General features: G+C 47.2%; 1 non-coding gene across 1 annotated transcript; it reads left to right on the top strand.

The window, feature by feature from the left end:
• Positions 1–8,171: 8,171 nt before the first annotated feature.
• Positions 8,172–8,244, top strand: TRNAV-AAC. The gene has a single exon. It is a non-coding gene; the product is annotated as a tRNA-Val (tRNA).
• The last annotated feature ends 7,032 nt before the right edge of the window (positions 8,245–15,276 follow it).

Here is a 15,276-nt window from a genome sequence, read left to right on the forward strand (position 1 = left end):
GGAGTGTGTGTCCTTTCTACCAGGAATGTCATCACCCCAGGTGGGGGAAATGGGGGGTGTCTTCAACCAGCTACGTTGAGATAAAATCTACCTGGGTCTCATCACTGTGGTTGCCATGGAGTTAGCTAGCTTGAGTTCACTTTCCTGATGTAAAAAGAGAACTACTCTTGCACTAAAGACATGGGCCATGCATAGTTGGTGGAGTTATCTTGCACATTTCCTCCTGTCTGAGCTAACCATCATCACATTTCCTTTTCTAAACAAACCTGGAGATTCACATTTATACTCCTCCTCCCAGTGCAAAGTTACTGTTAGAGACGTCAAGTTCCTCTTTGAGGAGAGATTTCCTCATTCCCAGTTGTTCTCACATTACCCTGGATTGTGCAGAACAGCAGTTATTTTGTTGACTTTTTTTTCTCATTTAAAATATATTTAAATATGAAGAAGAGCTGGAGCAGTGTCAGGGAAATAAGGGTCATTTTAGGCTCTGTGACACTGGAAGGAGATGGGGCGACTCAGACATTCCATCCTTCCCCATCACCCCAGAACTGTTACCTTGTGCCTGAGCCATGCACAGTTCACCCCTTCGTATTCCTTCGCTTCCCAGCCTGTCTGGTGGGGTCATGTTCTTGGCTGTCCATGCTTGGGAATGGTGCTTGTACACGTCTTTGATCCTAAATCAGAGTCAGTCTGGCAGGCGATGAAAGTGTCAGACCTGGAAGGGGATTTCAAATGGATCCCAAGCACCGTTTAAATCCCCTTTTCCCTCAATGGCAAAGCTGCTTCTGGGAAGGTTGGTTGTTTTTTCTCCCGTTATGAAGGTGCTAAAACTCCTGTAAATAACACTAATGAGAAAGGTATCAGAGGGGTAGCCGTGTTAGTCTGGATCTGTAAAAGCAGCAAAGAATCCTGTGGCACCTTATAGACTATCAGACTTTTGGAGCATGAGCTTTCGTGGGTGAATACCCACTTCGTCGGATGCATGAGAAAGCGCTGGGAGAAGCAGGTTTCAGTGGATCATGGGAGAATCTCTCATCCTGATTCTGAGACATCAGATGTAACCTAGTCTGGAATTTCACTTTAAATTAAAATGAAAGTCTTCTACCTCTCTGTGATATGGGTTTTCTATCTTTCATGAAGGCTCCTTGGTCATATAACTGCATGTTAGTTTTGTTTGACAGAATGCAGCTCAGATTTTTTGGGAAATTTCAGACAAATTACCATTTTTTTACTTCAGGTTTGTTTTCCCCCCTATTCCTGAATGATGACATGAAGAAAATTCAAATGCAGTTCAGTCAACAGGAGAGAATACTCCAAGCTGTTGGACATATTATCAAAGAAACAGTTGTATGTTTAAATCTCCACTCTGAAAAGGTGAACAGCAGCAGACCCCAAATGGGTGCAACTGACCAAAGTAAGTGCACAGGGTAGTTCTGTTGTTTAAGTCAATATTGTCTCAGATGATCCAGGGATAGAATTCCACAGCAAGTGATTCAGAACTAGGAAAACGCCCAGGTATTTGGTTCCCAAGGTATTTGTGACCCAGTCCCTACAGGAGGTTACTCCTGAAGAGATCTCCTAGCTAATCCCAACATTTGGGAAATGCTGTCTGTGATGAGGTGCATCCACCCTGACCTGGCACTGCTAGGGGTAACTGCGCCATGTGGGCTGAAGAGGCCACACCCCCTCACCCTCTCTGGGCATGTGCCGACTGGAGACGGAGTATAAACGGGAGCAGCTCAGCCTGGGCGGACTGGGAACAAACCTATGTTGTTGGCACAGGGTGTCGGGGGGAGAGCCCAGGGCTGGGGTGGCAGGGGCTGTGGGGTGGGGACGCCCAGGGCTCAGCTGGCTCCTCTGGCGGGGGACCCCAGGGCTGAGGGTGGGGGCAGCCAACATTTTTTTTTTGCTTGGAACAGCAAAAAACCTAGAGCCGACCCTGCCTCCACGCACCGTGAGGTAGACAGGAGCGGATCATTATTATCCCTACTCGAAAGAGGGAGAAGCTAAGGCTGAGAAAGGAGAATTGACTTGTCTGAGGTCACACAGCCAGTCAGTGGCGGAGTTGGGAATAGAACCCAAGAGCCCTGATTTTCAGACTTACCATCAGATCTTGAATTTCAGACAGTGAATGACCTGAATAAAGTGCTCTGATGAGCTCCAGACCAACAACAGTGATAGTAATTATTCAGCAAGTATTTTAGCAGTTCACGATTCTCTCTAACGTTGCAGTTCTCCTGAGAGACCATTAATGCAGAGAAGCAGCAAAATTCATCAAACATAGAACTGGTTCTGACTTATTTCCTTGCTTTTAAAAGAGAGCACCAAGGACCTGAGTCTCGTCCCTGTCAATAACCCCCTGCTCAGCCAATCAGGGATAGAGACTGAGGACGGGAGGCTGAGGGTTCTCACCAGAGAGCCCAAAGGATGGCCCAGGTCATAGGTGGGGATCACTGCCCGAGCACTATTTCAGCCCCACATTTTTGGGTGGACCTCCCACAGTGGGAGCTGCAGAGCACTCCCCCGCAACACACACACACACACACCCTCCTGGTGTTGGGAGGGGAACAGGTAAAAGGACAAAGGAAGCAAGAGAAAAAGAGGAGGGAGGAAGAGGGGAAGCAAAAAGAACAAACCTTAATGTCCCTAGTGATTCTAAGGGACAAAATCCCAGGTGCAGAATAAAGTTCTGCCTCCTTAAGCTCGTGTCTTCCATGCCTAGAATTCAACTGTCACCAGATGGATCAGACTGAACAGGTTTCAAACCTCCAGGAGGCTCTTACCTTCTAAACAGGGACGGCTGTTTTCTAGTAAAATCACTAAAAGGGAAGGAGAAAACTTGAAAGAGGTTCCTCCTGGCGCTCACGTCCGTGAACCCAAATACTCTCTCAGTCCTCAAAGAGACACCTGGAGAAGGAGACTTGCTGAAGCAAAACCACAGGGGTCTCTGAGGTTTCCCTGCCCCTCACCCATGTCCTGCCTGGCTGATGTCAGCATCTCTCTGTGAGGTCACCACCTCCCCACCACCTCTGACCAATAGTCTGAGGTCCTGCAAAAGGCCTTTGTGATGTCACTGCCACACCCCTCCCTTGCTGGGCTAATGTCCTGCCCCTGCCTAGGCACTGTGGAGGTTTGAGCTGCTCCCTGTGGATCACCCCACTCAAGGAGTGTTCGTTCTAGGCAGCAAGCCGGCTAGACAGGGAAACATCAGACGCTGCTCCCAATGCTACACTCGGTTTTTCAGAAATGAGTCGACTTTATGGCCAGAAGAGACCATTAGAGCATCTAATCTGACCCTCTGCATATCACAGGCCTCCTGTAGGACACAAGAGCTACTTTTGAGGCAAACACATTCCAGAAAGGCATCTAGTCTTCATTAAATGACATCAGGAGATGGAGAATCCACCACTTTCCTTGGTAGCTTGTTCTTGTGGTGAATCATCCTCGCTGTTGAATATTTGTGCCTTAGTTGTAATATGAATTTGTCTTTCTTCACCTTCCAGCCATTGGGTCTTCTTATGCCTTTCTTTGCTAGATTAAAGAGCCCTTAAATACCCAATCTTTTCTCTCCATTAAGGCATTTCAATTAAGTCACCTTTCAATCTTCTTTTGATCAGCTGAACAGGTTGAGCTCTTTCAATAGCTCACTAGAAGGTATTTTTTCCAGCCCTCAGAACATTTGGTGGCTCTTTGCTGCCCCAGCTCCAATTTCACAACATCTTTTTCAAATGAGGACACCAAAACTGGAGGCAGTATTCCAGTATCAGACTCACTGATGCTGTGTCACCTCCTGTGATGTTATTGACATAATCTGTAACTGTATAGATGACCATTGCGACCACTGTTCTATATTTGCAGCCAATATTACAGTGAAGTGGTCATGTAAGGGGTCTATGGAGAGGTTCTGATTGGCTGAATATAATGATACTATCTCTAGATGTGTATCGTTTTTTTGTAGTTGACATTATGAATATTGGCTCTATGCTGCCTGTATTTCAAACTTGTGCTCTGCTTCAGGGAATGATACCTTTTGTTTAATTGATGAAAACATAAACTAGACACTTAGAGGATTGGAACTGATTTCAGCTGATGGACAGGTTTGCTAGGTTTTTATGCATTTGGACAGCAAAATGTTGAGTGTTCACATTCATTTCAAGCATCCTCATATGGTGGAGCTCCTGAACATAATGGAGAATGAAAATGAAATTTTTTCTTTTTTTTTAAGAGGGCACCTGGGTTTGAACAAAGGACCACTTAATCTGCAATCAAACACTCTACCACTGAGCTATACCCCCATTACAACAGGAGCATGGAATCGTGATCTCCAGGATTTTGAAGGACAGACCCTGCTTCATCGAGCTCCTTTGCCATTCCCAGACCACAGGTGGTTTTAAAAATGGGGTTTGATTAAACTTCTTAAATGTGGTAAACACTACAGCTTGCACACCCACCGATATAGCTTCTCCCCATGACAGAGCTGCCACCTCCTGGGGAAGTGGATTGACTACACCAACAGGAAAACTCTCCCCCCTCAGCATGGAGCAGTGGTTCTCAAGCTGTGGGTCAGGACTGTAAAGTGGGTCGTGACCCTGTTTTAATGGGGTCACCAGGGCTGGCATTAGACTTGTTGGGTCCTGGGACTGAAGCCAAAAGTCTGAGCCCCCCAACCCAGGGCTGAATCCCTCAGGCTTTGGTTTTGCCCTCCCCCCCCCCCGAGTGGACGGGCTTGGTCCCTCTTTCCAGGGCTACGTATTAAGTTATTTTGGCAGAAGGAGGTGGCAGTGAAAGGATGTTTGAGAAACCCTGGCATAGAGCATCTCCATTACTGAGCTGCAGTAGCATAGACTCACTGTTTGAAACATTGACCTGGCCTTAGCCTCTGAATATGTCTAGGCTTGGCTCCCTATGGCACTGTTGTGAGCAGACCCTGAAAGTGCAGCCATGGAGATACCACACACCAGCCTTGCCGAGCTGGCAAGGATCAAACCTTCACAGAAAGACACCCATGGTTTTCTAGCCCAGCTACCTAAGGCCTCAGCCACAACCACTTAACACGGGGGCCTTTCTACACTCTGGTTTTGTTCTCACTGAAGGGTCATTTCCAATTGTTTGCTCAGACCAGCTTCCCCAGCGCACTCACTGCTGTGCAGCTCTGTACGTGTGGCCATGGCTGAACAGCCAGAATTCCTGCCCATTTCCCTACTGGCTGGAGCATGATTAGAGTGTGTTTGTGGTTAATGATGTTGCTGTAGATTATTCATTCCCTGCCTTGGCAATTCAGATAGTCCCTTTTCCCATTGTATTGCCAGCACCTCTGTGATTCCAATAACAGAGGCAGGTTTTCTCTGGGCATTGAGATTTTTGAGGGCGTTGGTGGCTCCTTTCTTTCCTCACCCTGGAGTAAACTCAGCTTTTTATTCCATCCTTGATGACTCATGGAATAACAACAGCAGCATGAAGAGGAGAGTGAATATCTCACTGCCAGGGGGAAGGTGGACGCATTCCCTCTGTCTGACCATTGCCATTGCGGGAGAGAAGGTTTCAGTGAAATCAAATGCCCCGGCTCAGACAATAGACACAGGGAGGTTTTGCTGTTCATGGATCTGTGCAAAGGAAATTGTGCCTCTGTGTGAAAATGAGGAGGGATATGAAATGCCCACGTGGTGGTGCCTAAGGCAAAAGGGAACCCTAGAGGATTAGAGTAGGATAAGTTCTCAAGCAACATGTTTCTTACTTTGCCCATCTGTTAGTTTTGATTATTATCGATGGAAAGATTTTGCCATTGGGTCATGTGTTTACACAGAAATTGACATTTACCAACAAATACGTAATTCTTCCAAGCCTGCCTAGTCTGCTGGTGGTGAGTTTAGAGGGACACACTCACTCTCCCCACCCCCCATGCCAGGCCTGTGCTCTCCAGAATGTCAACTTCCCACAGAGCTGGGGTCCTTCTCTCATCTCCCCCCAGACCGCTGCCCCACTCCCACTTCTGGGGTCCCCTCCCAACACTGTCCAATTCCCCTGCTGGCAGGATCCCTTCCCATTCCTTTCATTTCCTGCCTCCCCTCTGAGCAAAAACAATGCACTGTTCCCACAATGGGAATTGAAAACCAGGAACCCAGATAACAAGACCATATGGGACTTGTATAGTCAATACCACCTATACACATTCACACCCACTAATTCAAAGTAGCCATTCAAAAAAACTTCAAAATCAGACTTCAAAGAGAAATTGCAGAGTTACAATTGATTTGCAAACTTAACACCATTAATTTGAGCTTGAATAAGGACTGGGAGTAGCTGGCTCACGACAAAAGCAATTTTCCCTCTCTTGGTATTGACACTTCCCCATCAATTATGGGGAGAGGACCACATCCACCCTGACTGAATTAGCCTTCAACACTGGTTCTCCCTTTGTACGGTAACTCCCGTCACTTCATGTTCCAATCTATATTTATGCCTCTATCTGCAATTTTCACTCCATGCATCTGAAGAAGTGGGCTTTTTACCCACGAACGCTTATGCCCAAATAAATCTGTTAGTCCTTAAGGTGCCACCGGACTCCTCATTGCTTTTAATTCCAAGCTGATCTTAACCCTTTCAGTACCCTTACAAACTCAGATGCTTCTCACCACAGGCTGGCTGGTGGCTTTTCAGCCAGGCTCTCCCCTTTCATCAGCGCTTCAGTTGCTTGGTGTGGGGGTATCTGTAGATGTAGATGGCAGAGAGAGATAAAGCCTGGCAAATGTCTCTCCTTTTATCATGTCCTTTCTTCCCTCATGGCTTTGCCCCCCCCCCTTCAGAGTCAGGTGAGCATCACTGCGTCTCTCCAAGCAAGTCTGAGCAATTCCCCTGGGGTGTCCTCATGCAGGTGTGTCATTGCATTGTAGCTCCCTTGCTGGACAATGGCTGTCGATGGGTTGTTTGACACCCTGTCCGGGTGTTGGTTACTTTCCTTGCTGTTGCCACTAGGGAGCTAATATTTGGCTGACTCCCCCACCTTACTGCACAGTGACAACCACACTGGACAATTCTCATAACTTCATATGCATGAATGGTATACATCTATGGGTAGAGAAGTGACTTTCTGCAGATCATATCCTTTCCCTTGATACCTTACAAGTCATGCTCTATATGTAAGATCACGATGATTATGGGGGTTACAGCACGCTCCCCCAAAGGTATAGTATGTCACACTGAGATTCTATGTTCATTTGTTCTGTAACAGCATTACAGAGATCCAGTGACTGACCAATGGCATTTCCAAGTACTAAAATAGCAAGCGATGTCGGTCTTTCATTGGCCATCAGCGACTGAAGATGTGGTTTAATGAGCCGGAGCTCCAAGGCGAGGGTGGCTCTGTGCACTGCCTTCCGTTGCGCTGCTGGGCCCAAAGTCCCTGGTGGCCAATATGTGACGCTGGGAGAAGAGAGTGGGGTGGCAAGTGGCGGCAGGACTTTTGCCACCAGGGTCTAGCTGCCCAACTTCCTCCTGGTACTGCTGGCCCCCCCGTCGCCTTCAGGTAACACAGGAACTGAGGCAGGAATAGGGCGAGGAAGCAAGTAAAGCTGAGCAAGGAAGGCAAAAGTGAATCTTGTCTTCATGGGCTGCTCGCAATGACGTCCTTTTTCTGTGCCACAGCTGACAACAACATCCCAGAGAAAAAAGCAGGAGGCCAAAAAGAAACCGAGCAGCTGCTGAAGTAGTTCAGTTGGGAGCGTGCTAGACTAACAGGCTCTTCTATCCCCCTGTGTGCACGGGTGGGATGTTTTCTGAAAGTGCAGCAGTTCCTTTAACTGCCACGAGTCGCTCATTTCAGGCTATGCAGCAGGAAAAGGCAGCATGGGCTTCTGATTTAGTTGGGTTTGGTCCTGCTTTGAGCAGGGGGTTGGACTAGATAATCTCCTGAGGTCTCTTCCAACCCTGAGATTCTATGATTCTGCACCGAGTTGGCCCACCTGACCTTTCATTCTTCTCTTGCTCTTTGTCAGCAAGGGGAAGAAAAAGAAGCTCTCCCTCCAGCTGGAGTCACAAGGGTGACGTAAGGACGACTTCCTGAGTGCCGGCTCCAGTCCTCTGCTCTGCCAGCTGACCCATTGAAGGGCTGTCAACACTTTCTCCAGGTTTGTCCATCAGTCTGTGCCAGGGTGAGCAACAGCCAAGCAGATGGAGTTTCTGTAGTGTAGTGGTTATCACATTTGCCTAACACGCAAAAGGTCCCTGGTTCAAAACCAGGCAGAAACATGCTGGCTTCCTTTTGCCAGATCCCCTTGCTGTTCAGGAAGATGCTCCTCCTTCTCCTATTGGCCTGTCTGTGGGATAACTCCAACCCCCGCATGACAGAGGGTGCTGACAGCAGTGGAGAAAGCACCTTGGTGTCAGGCTGGAGAACCTAGAGGAGTGCGGCGTGTCACCTTTTGGAGGCTTGTGGCTTGGCCTCCTCTGCTGTTGGAGGTTGGCCGGTGGAGGCCGGCTCTTCCTGCTGGCCTCCTCTGCGTGACTTGCCAAAGGAGGAAGTGAGGCAGGAATGGGGCAAAAGAGGAAAGTCGAGCTGAGGAAGGCAGGGCAGAAGCTAAGCGCCTCAGGGCGGCTAAGTGGGGTTAGTAGAGCGTCACCATTCGTTCTGCAAAGCCGGGGGAGGTGCGGTTGGCTGCTGGGAGGCAGAATCCTGTGCCTGCCTCTTGGCTTCCCAGGGATGGCTCCTTGCAGCCCAGGAGAAGAGGGGTTCTAGGGGGAAGGAAAAGCAGCAATGGCGAGGCTGAGTGGGCTCCTTTCTGGCTGACATGGTGGGCTGTGGTGGGTCTGGGAGTTGCCTGTAAGCCATAAGTGGACTTGGTGGAGTGAAAACCGCTGCTCCATTCTGGCTGACCTGGGGGCTTGGGAGTGGGGGCAGGGCGCTAGCTGTGAGCAAATGGGATCCAGGAAGCCCCAGCCTGCCCCTCCAGGGGCCGAGTCTTCTTCTTCTCTCCTGTCGTGGGAGCCCGGCCTAGAGCCTGCCCAGCATGCACTGCAGCTCGAGCATTAAGCCTTCCTGTGGCATAACCGAACTACGGCCTAGTGTAATAAGGTGTAAAGTTAAGATTGTGAATTTATCTTTAATTTCCATGGTAACTTACTTTGCTCTTTTATGCCTACCACTTATAATCCTTAAAACTCCATCTTTCTGTAGTTAATAAATCTGTTTTACGCTGTACTGAAACTGGTGTATTTTGCTTGAAGTTCTTGGGAAATCGCAGCTCCATTACAATGCTGGTTCATGTACTATTCACAGTGAGGGAGAGGTGGACCCTGCGTAATAAACTCACACTGATCAGGCTTCTGATTAAGGCAAGATGGTATGGTCCAGGGTGCAAGGCTGCAGAGCTGGGGGGAATTGGCGGGAGGCTCTCTATCATTAGTGTTATGAGTGGCTGGGAGAAGCATTCATGTAACAGTTGGATGTGTCCCTACCTGTAGATGTCTGTGTAAGTGCAATATCTGCCAGAGATTCACAGCTCCTCACAACATCATAGTGTGAGAGGGAGCCCAGGCAGTGGGACATAGGGCTCAGGGTCCCACTGTTCAGGTTGCATCCCATAGATCCCATCACAGACTTTCAACAACCACAGCAGATGTTCACTGAAACAGTGAGAGAGATGGCAAAATAGTGATCTCCAGTGCCTGCAGACATCAAACTATCAGGAATTCTGCGCACAGAGAGGACCCTGCAAGTGGAAATGCCTTTGGAAAAGACCCTTCTCTCCCCAGCTGTGGTCGTACAGTGCTTAGTGCTCTGCGTTGTGGCCTCAAGAGCCATGGATGCAAGTTGAGTTATGGCGACCTTTTCCTTGTCTCCACGTTTCTTAGGTGCCTCCTTCCAACACTTGTCAGAAAAAACTACCGATTTCTTTTGGAAGCATTGCAAGGCAGAGGCAGTCCTCTCTGTTTCCTCAAAAATTGACCAAAGGTGGGAGGAGTGGACACATTGCGCAAGGCACTACTGGGTGCTACCTCTCTAACCTTGAGGAGCTTGGTTTGTTTTCCTTAACCAAAAGAAGGTTGAGAGGAGATATAATTGCTCTCTTTAAATATATCAGATGGATAAATACCAGGGAGGGAGGAATTATTTCAGCTCAGTACTAATGTGGACACGAGAACAAATGGATATAAATTGGCAGTCGGAAGTTTAGGCTTGAAATTAGACGAAGGTTTCTAACCATCAGGGAGTGAAATTCTGGAACAGCCTACCAAGGGAAACAGTGGGGGCGAAGGACCTCTCTGGCTTTAAGATTAATCTTGATAAGTTTATGGAGTGAATGGTTTGATAGGAGAACGTGATTTAGTCAATATGTCAATAACGTGCGACCACTGGTATTTAGTACCGAGGGTCAATGTTGGGATATTGAAAGTCTTTTTCCTGAGTGTCTGGCTGGAGAGTCTTGCCCGCATGCTCGGGGTTCAGCTGATCGCCATATTTGGGGTCGGGAAGGAATTTTCCTCCAGGGTAGATTGGCAGTGGCCCTGGAGGTTTTTTCGCCTTCCTCCGCAGCATGGGGCAGGGTCGCTTGCTGGAGGATTATCTGCTACTTGAAGTCTTTAAATCAGGATTTGGGGACTTCAACAGCTGAGTCAAGGGAGAATTATTTCAGGAGTGGGTGGGTCAGCTTTTGTGGCCTGCATCTTGCGGGAGGTCAGACTAGATGATCATAATGGTCCCTTTTGATCTTAAGTTCTATGATTCTATGAACCTCCACTTTACCTGGCAGGTGCCTCTGGGACTTTTCTCCCAGCTGCTCCATTTGTCATCAGTGACAATCAAAAGGAAGATGACATGACATCTGTGTGCAGACATCCCCAGCGAATCACAAGGACGTGTGGCGCAGGCTTTTGTGTCGCAGCAATTGCAGTTGAAGCAACCACCATGCTAATGCCAGTCACAGCAGCCTTTTCATCAGCTCCAGGCTTGTGATCTGATTCTTTCCAATGTTTCTCTCCAAAGAAACCTTTTCCTTAGCAAGCAATTACTTGGATACCAAGGGAGGTCTCTTCTGTTTCCCGGAAAGACACAGGAAAATGTGAGCAGAGGAGACAAAAGTCATAGAACAAGGCACCACTGGGATTTGAACCCAGGATCTACTGTTTACTATAGAGGTACTTTAGCCAGCTAAGCCATGGTGCCTGCCTCAATAAAATACTTGCAACTGTTCCATTTGATGGTCCAGGACAACACCTGAAAATTCCAAACTACAGACGTTCCCCATTTCCCTCAATACTTGCAAGGAAGAACTGGCAGGCCAAGCCAGGATCTCCTAGTTACTAGGAAGACACTTCAGCCAGCTCTTCCCAAAGATCACTATCCAGAGACCTTTAAACAGCCACTGCAGATGTTCACCGACAAAGAGATGCCAAAATGGAGTTCTCCACTGCCTGCAGCCATCATGCTACCAGGAGTTCTGTGCACAGAGAGGCCCCTGCTGGTGGGAAAGGCTTTGGTAGAGACTCTTCTGACACCACCCGTTCTCATATAGTGTTTAGCACTCTGTGTTGTGGCTTCAGCATCCACAGATGCCAGTTCAATTGGGGGACATTTTTCCTGTCTCCACATTTGTCTAATGGCTCCTTTCAACACTTGTCACCAAAAAGACCTGTTTCTTTTGCAAGCGATGTACAGCCAGGCAAAGGCAGTCTTCTCCATTTCCTCAAAAGATCACCAAGCTGTGGGGAGAGGAGACACATTCAGCCAAGCTGGATGCTGAATCTCCTCTTTATTCAGCAGGAGTCTGTGAAGGACATAAATCTCCATCGTGTAGAGGTCAAGAATAGGAGTTTATTACACACAGTGCTGGCGGAGTGGGCTTATTAGGCTCAGAGACACTATTAATTAATTAATTACAATAGAATATATAGATTTTCCATGGGTGGGGGAAAGTGATGGCGAAGGCAGTTCCAAACCCTGGGATAGGTTTTGCAGCAAGACAGGATAGCACAGTAGCCAATGGTTAACAGGTTACATAATGTCTCCACCCATGGTCTCAAGTTAGCAAGTTAACATTTCATTAATACTTTGATAATATGTTATTAGTATAAAATATATATGTTGAATTCTGATTTGAGGTCCATAGGAATGGAGCAACTCCTTTGATTGTCCAACAGGTACATTCCTAGGGGTTAAAGCAAAGAAAGAGTGAAAGTCTATGGCAATAAAGATTGTTTTTGTGTGTCTAACGGCAGGCATTGGTCCCTGGGAAGGGAGGTGGAAGGATGCCATATCTTATACTGACGTGCCAACTTTTCATAAACTCAAGGTTGGCTCTGTGGGAAAAATGTCTCCCTACAGAAGAGACTAACACAATAGGAACAGGGATTCTTTGCTCAATCTGCAACTCTGAATAAGACACAATTATTTAGTTCTTAGCTCCAACACCAGGCCTATCTTAGCAAGCAAGGCTTTCTGTTTACCCCAGCTTTCTCTTAACTGATCACTATTTGCTAGGCCTCTGGTCCCTTGACCATACTCTGGACTTCGGGTCTGGAAAAGAGGTGGCACAATCCATAGACCAGGTTGTTATATAAAATGCACATGGATTTTAACCTTTCATATCCAGTAATGGCAAAGTTCTTGGTTCAGGCTTGTAGCAGTGATGGAATAAACTGCAGGTTCAAATCAAGTCTCTGGAGAACATCCCCCACTGGGATGGGTCATTCAGTCCTTTGTACAGAGCTTCAGTTTGTAGCAAAGTCCCTCCAGGTATGAAGCAGGATTGAAGACAAAATGGAGATGAGGCATCAGCCTTTTATAGTCTCTTGCCATGTGGTCTTTGCTTTCTTTGTCCCAAGGACACTCTATCCAGCACGTGGCATAGAAAAACCTTAGAGTTCTCTCCATAGGCAGGTCCCTGCATACCTTGCTGAGTCACAAGACGTATCTGCCTTCTCTCAGTGGGTCGATTGTAGAGCTGATGGTCCTTAATGGGCCATCAAGCAGGCTAGGCAGAACTGACACCAACTTGTCTGGGGTGTTCCCCAGAAGCATATCACAAGTTTGAAATACAGATAGCATAGAGCCAATATTCATAACGTCAATGAGAAAAATGATACACATCTAGAGATGCCATCATGTGCCAGCAATGCCCCTCTGCCATGTACATTGGCCAAACCAGACAGTCTCTATGCAAAAGAATAAATGGACACAAATCTGACATCAGGAATCATAACATTCAAAAACCAGTGGGAGAACACTTCAACCTCTCTAACCACTCAGTGACAGACTTGAAGGTGGCAATTTTGCAACAAAAAAACTTCAAAAACAGACTCCAAAGAGAAACTGCTGAACTCGAATTAATATGCAAATTAGATACAATTTACTCTGGCCTAAACAGAGACTGGGAATTGTTGGGTGATTACACTAATTGAATCTATTTCCCTATGTTAAGTTCTCCTCACACCTTCTATGGGTCATCTTAATTATCACTTCAAAAGGTTTTTTTTCCTCCTGCTGATGATAGCTCATCTCAATTGATTAGACTTTTCCTGTTGGTATGCATACTTCCACCTTTTCATGTTCTCTGGGCTTGGCTACACTTGCAAGTTGCAGCGCTGGTAGAGGCTTTCCAGCGCTGCAATTACACCCCGTCCACACCTGCAGGGCACAACCAGCGCTGCAACTCCCTGGCTGCAGCGCTGGCTGTACACCTGGCCAGGTTGGGGTGTAGCGATTGCAGCGCTGGTGATCCAGCGCTGCTCATCAAGTGTGGACACACACCAGCGCTTTTATTGGCCTCCGGGGAATAAGGAGATATCCCAGAATGCTTTTAACTAAAATTACTCCCTTTGTTTTGTTATGCAGCCTGTCTTTGTTTTGTTGTGAACCTCCGGAGCCCCGTTTCTACCGGAGCTGCTTATCAGCTCCTGTTTGCTGTGATCAATCTGTGAACAATCAAATGAGATCCTCCTCCCTGTTGTGAACAGCTCTGTGGAGCTCCTCCGTTGCCGCTGCTGCTATCTAAAAAACAAACATAGCTCCTGTTTGCTGTGATCATCTGTACCTGGCTGTAAACAATCAAATGAGAGGCAGGCAGGGAAACAGCGGGGAGTCGTGCAGGCTGTTTGCAATTAAGAGTTAAGACTAAGGGGTCAGAAAAATGTTCTGATTTTTCAAGTCAGGAAGCTAAACACACAGTGTTGGCTCCAAAAATCCCCTCTCTTTCCCCCCGCTCCCTGTCACACTAGACCCCACTCCACCCCCCTCTTTTGAAAAGCACGTTGTGGCCACTTGAATGCTGGGATAGCTGCCTATAATGCATCACTCCCAACAGCGCTGGAAATGCTGCAAATGTGGCCACACACCAGCGCTGGTAGCTGTGAGTGTGGCCACACACCAGCGCTGCTCCTACACAGCTGGATGACCAGCGCTGCAAACTACCAGCGCTGCAAACCGTAAGTGTAGCCAAGCCCTCTGTATGTATAAATATCTCCTGTCTGTGTGTTCCATTCTATGCATCCGAAGAAGTGAGCTGTAGCACAAGTACTCCTGTTCTTTTTGTGGATACAGACTAACACGGCTGCTACTCTGAAACATCTAGAAATAGCATCATTATAATCAGCCAAACAGAACCTCTCCATAGATCCCTTACACGACAATCTTTCTACAATATTGGCTGCAAATGTAGAACAGTGGTTGCAATGGTGATCTGTACAGTTACAGATTATGTCAATAACATCACAGGAGCTGACACAGCATCAGTGAGACTGATATTGGAATAGCCTCCAGTTTTGGTGTCCTCATTTGAAAAAGATATTGTGAAATTGGAGCTAGAGCAGTAAAAAGCCACCAAAATGTTCTGAGGGCTGGAGAAAAACGCCTTCTAGGGAGCTATTGAAAGAGCTCAACCTGTTTAGCTTATCAAAAGAAGATTGAAAGGTGACTTCATTGAAGTGCTGAAGTGCCTTAATGGAGAGAAAGGATTGGGTATTAACGGGCTCTTTAATCGAGCAGAGAAAGGCATAACAAGACCCAATGGCTGGAAGGTGAAAAGAGAAAAATTCATATTACAACTAAGGCACAAATATTCAACAGTGAGGATGATTCACCATAGGAACAAGCTACCAAGGAAAGTGGTGGATTCTCCATCTCCTGATGTCATTTAATGAAAACTAGATGCCTTTCTGGAATGTGTTTGCCCCCAAAGTAGCTCTTGTGTCATACCAGAGGCCTGTGATATGCAGGGGGTCAGATTAGATGCTCTAATGGTCTCTTCTGGCCATAAAGTCGACTAATTTCTGAAAAACTGAGTGTAG

This window comes from Mauremys reevesii, linkage group 14, assembly GCF_016161935.1.
Source record: "Mauremys reevesii isolate NIE-2019 linkage group 14, ASM1616193v1, whole genome shotgun sequence".
Classification (NCBI taxonomy): Eukaryota; Metazoa; Chordata; order Testudines; family Geoemydidae; genus Mauremys; species Mauremys reevesii.